Source organism: Tupaia chinensis, unplaced genomic scaffold (genome assembly GCF_000334495.1).
Source record: "Tupaia chinensis unplaced genomic scaffold, TupChi_1.0 Scaffold000235_1, whole genome shotgun sequence".
NCBI classification, from domain to species: domain Eukaryota; kingdom Metazoa; phylum Chordata; class Mammalia; order Scandentia; family Tupaiidae; genus Tupaia; species Tupaia belangeri.
In genome coordinates this window covers 5,061,536-5,065,871 of record NW_006159713.1, presented here as the reverse complement: position 1 = coordinate 5,065,871, position 4,336 = coordinate 5,061,536, and the positions used below count along the sequence as shown (strand labels likewise).

The following is a 4,336-nucleotide window of genomic DNA, read 5'->3' as shown; positions in this document are numbered from 1 at the left end:
AAAGGCAGTGTCTCAGGCCCAGCACCGGGAGTGTCTGCTGTGGCGGTCCAGAGTGGGGCTCAGAAGTTTGGGTTTAACAAGCGTCTCACTGGCTGCCACACCCCCCGGGCTTGGGGAATCCTGGCAAGACAGGGTCAGAGAGAGGAGGGGGACCTGCCTCGTGGCACTCGGGGCCAGAGCACCTTGCGTCCCAGCAGTGCCTCTTCCTCTCCCCCATGACGAGGACTTGTCCTGCTCCTCTGAGTTTCCTGGCATTTAGCAGGGGGCTGGGTACCTGGAAGGGCCTCTCAAAGGACAGGCAGGAGGAGGGTGGAGCTGGTGGGAAAGGGCTGAGGAGGGAAGAGCCCCAGGGTCCAGTCCCTTTTCAGGTCCAGCCTGGTCTTGTCATCTGGGGGGCTGCCCGCAGACAGGTTGTCATTGTGAGAGGCAGAGGGATAGGCCAGCCTAGCTTCCTCAGTTCCAGCTTCTGTCCTCAGATGCTCTCCAGTGGGGGGCACTAGCCCCAGGCAGAGGGCCTCAGGGAGGAAGGACTGGCCCAGGAGAGGGGCAGGGAGAGGGTGGGTGAGAAGCCTTGAGCATGTAGGCATGCACAGGGCTGTGTGCACGTGTCGGGAAGCAGAGGAGAGAGGAGAAAGCAGAAGGCTGGGAGTGGAAGCAGACTGCTCAGCAGCGGGGCAGGCAGAGCTGGGGACCTCAGTGGAGAATGCTGGCACCTCCCACAGCCGCGCTGGCAGGATGGGAGGCCAAGGTGAGGTTCCTGCAGGTGCTTCCTCCATGGCGGTAGAGGGGGTTTAGACCCTCCTTCTAGCAGCTTCTAAACTTATTTATAAAATTAAAAAGTAAACCTGACTGACCAGCAAGTAGCATAGTGATTAAAATGCTGAATTCCCATGTGGTCAACTGCGGTTGTGTCCAGACTCGTTGGCTTGAAACTCACACTGAGTGCGTGTGCATGCGTGCCCAAAATCCCAGGAGGAGAATGGAGGAGAAGGGACTGCGGCATGACCATCCCCCCTGGGGAGTGATTTCTAGCTTTCTGTCTCTCTGGTTCTCTCCGTCTCTCTGGCGAGTGTTCACGCCCTATAGCAAAAAAACTCTCAAAATTAAATAATAAATAAATAAACAAACAAACAAACCTGACTTGGAAACACCACGTACCCAACAGCTCAAAGGAGATGCCTTTACCAGACTCAGGGGGGACCCAGGACCCCTTCTCCCAGCCCAGACCCTCAGCAGTGCCCATGGCTGATAAGGGCACCACTTACCAATGCCGACTCTCTCCTCTCACCCCACCCAGTAAGTGGGGAGATTGAGACCAAGTTAGGTGACCACAGAGGGCACCCCTCAAGAACGCATTCTGGGCCCACTGGGAGAAACCGTGTGACTTCAGGTTTCAGAAATTCTTCTCCAATAAAGGAGAATGAAAATTAACCAAGCTGACTGCCCTCAGAGGCTGGCAGGTGCCCAGGTCTGGCCCAGTCACGGCCAGGGTGAGGCTTACATTCCTGCCCATCTCCTCTGGACAGCCGCCCAAGACCCACAACCCTCACCTTCCTGCAGCTCCTGGTCCAGCCAAGTCCTGGGGCCACAACTGCCTCTGTGTGCCCAGACAGGCCCTGGCCCTGTGGGGAGTCCAGGAAGGGGAGAAGCAGGAGAGTTCCTGCCAGCCCAGAAGGGAAGGGCTCACCCACGTGGAAGGCCCATGGTGGCAGTTGTTCGAATCCAGCCACTCCACGGCCTCCTCTGTTGGAAGCGGGCATTTGAGAGATCTGAGAGGCCAACGTATAGTCACCAAGTAGGATGATTTGGGGGTTCCTGCCTCCAAGTTTTTGCACACATAGTCCCCTCCTTGTGCTGCCAGCCTCGTGACATGTCCATGAGGGTCCTGGTATTCTGAGCCTCAGGCTTCCACGTCCTCCCTGGCCCTGGGTACCCAGCAGGACACCAGATCTAAGGACTAAACAGAGGTCTCTCTGGTGACAAGCCAAGAAGCACAGGGGAGGATCCCAGCTTCCAGCTAGCAGGTGCTCAGTGAGGGCCTTGCCTACATGGAGCAAAGCCCTTTCCAGAAACTATGTGTGCAGTCCTCGCAGTCACCTCTGAAGCAGACGCGGTCCTCAGGCAGTCCTCCCAATAACTAAGGCACAAACGTCTGCATGCCCCGCGTTACAAATACGGAAGTGCACGTCCACCATGGTCCGTGAGATGTGGGGCCACAGAGCAACGAGGTAGCTACGGCTCAACTAGTCTGCCTCGCCTCAAAGCCACGATGGTAGTCACTGTGGGCTAGAGTCCCCGTCCTTCTTGGGGACCCCCACGTGGACCACTGAAGTAACTTGCCAGAGCACTTTCAAGGAGCCCTAATCCTCAATTTCGAGAAATGCCGCCGCCCTTCTTTCCCATGTTCGTTGGCATGTCAAAGGATCTCACAGTCCTGCAGGCAGGAATCCCATGAGGCTTGACTGGGCACAGTGTCCCAGCCCAGCGAGCTGGTGGAGTCTTTTGTGCCCAGACACCTGATATCGACAAGAACAAGTGCTCAGAAGTGGACACCACACAGACAGAAGTCTCACGCCCAGTCCATCTCCGAGCCCCTTCCCCATCCCTCCTCCCCCTCCTCTCCTCTCTACTCCCCCCTCCTCTCCTCCCCTGTGAGCTGTCCCAAAGGCCATTAACTAGCAAGATATGGGCTTTAGTATCCCCCTGGGCAACTCATCACCGTCCCTGACACTTCCAGGCGAGAGGTCCCCAGAGAGCCCCCTCCCACTTCCCTCGGCCAGCAGCTCTCCAGGAAAGGGGCACTGCCAGCTCTGTCCCCAGGCGGGCCATCCCATTAAATCCAGCCACAGCCAGCTGGGCCTTTGTCCTCGCCCGAGCAGCTAAGACACTCGGAATGCTGGAATTGAGAGAGAGAAGTGAGGAGGCAAGAGCTCTTAGGAGCTGAGGATCAAAACCTCTTGGAATTTTAGAACTGATTGAAGAGACTTTGCACTTAGAGGAGAAGGGATTAGGAGGCTCCCCAGACCCAGGGTCCCAGATCAGGCCGTCCCAGAATCAGCCCAGTCCGGGATGAGGCTCAGGTCTGTCATGAGCAGTGTGGGACTCCGCTGCCTGAGTGTTCAGCTCCGTGCTCCTGGGGCGCCTCTGGCCAGGCACAGGCTCATGGGCAAGCCTGCACCAGCCCCAGGCCCAGGCCCAGCCCCAGAGCAGCTGAGGCCAGCTTCGTGGGCACCAGGTTCAGCTCAGTCAGACCTGCCTGGAATGCAGAGTGGTGACGGGAGTTAGGGACACAGGGGCCAGATTAGCCCTGCAGCCAACAGGCCTGGAACCTGAGTCCTCTCTCTGGACCTCAATTTCCTCCTCTGTCGAGGGGGCAACTATGAGCCCTATCTCCCACCAACTTCTCTGTAGCCAGGGCCCCCAGGACCCCATCAAAACAGGTATGGGCAGGCTTACCTCCAAGCTGGCAGAGAGGGGCAAAGGGGATGCCAGGACGCCTTCTCCACCCTGTCCAGACTCTTCCCTCTCAGACCACAGCCAAACCTCAGCTGTCTGGCTGAAATTCCCCTTCCCATCTGCGTCCTCTTGCTGCCCAAGGCCAGGCCCACAAGGTCAGTCCAGTTACTCCCTGTTTGTTTGCTAGGGGCGACAGGTTGACTCCCCCAGGCCTAGTAAAATGCCATTCCTTGGAGTGTGCCACCCTCAGCATTCCCAAGGTCAACCCCAACTCTTCCTTTCTCTTCTGCTCCTCCTCCGGGTCCCAGATTCCTGGCTCAGGGGTGGATAGGACACACAGTCAGGTGACTTCCCTACCAAGGCTGGGGGCCTGGCAAGAGGTCCCCAAGGGAAGTGGTGGCACTGACAGATTTCGGCCCAGCTCACTGAGCACCAAGTGCAGCGTCACCCAACACCCAGGGCCCTCTAGCTGCTGTCCGCACACCCCACAGGCAGGGTACGCACCCCTTCAGGAATACTGCAAGCATTCATCGGGATGTTGGAAAACGCAAGCCAGGACTCTAAGCTCTTCACACACATGAACACGGGAGGCCTGCACCATGTAACAAACAAGGACAGCGAGGCCTTGGGAGGTCGAGCTACCTGCCCGAGGTCAGGGCTGTCAGTGGAGAAGCTTGGATGTCAACCCAGGACCCGCTTCCAAACCCGCGCTCAAGATTTTGAGGTCTGTTTCCTTTGTGAACATGTCGGTCACAAAGGGCTTCTCTTTAAAAGTCACAGGGAAAAAGTGTGTCCCAAAATGAGTCTCTTTGGGTTTAGGTAGTCACCCCCCACCAGGGCCCACCAGGTGGCCTTGGACCCCAGCCCACTCAACGCTCTT

The 4,336-nt window shown here is 57.6% G+C and overlaps 1 protein-coding gene across 5 annotated transcripts in view; it reads right to left on the bottom strand.

The window, feature by feature from the left end:
• The window catches only part of ADGRG1 (adhesion G protein-coupled receptor G1), a 42,923-nt gene that overhangs the window by 18,325 nt on the left and 20,262 nt on the right, over positions 1 to 4,336 (bottom strand). Inside the window, exon 1 of one of the 5 annotated variants that reach the window (XM_006148434.3) lies at positions 3,457 to 3,534. The exons of the other annotated variants lie outside the window; for them this stretch is intronic. The gene's annotated coding sequence lies outside the window, so the exon portion shown is untranslated. Of the gene's footprint in view, positions 1 to 3,456; positions 3,535 to 4,336 lie in introns of those variants that run through there. 5 annotated transcript variants of the gene reach the window in all.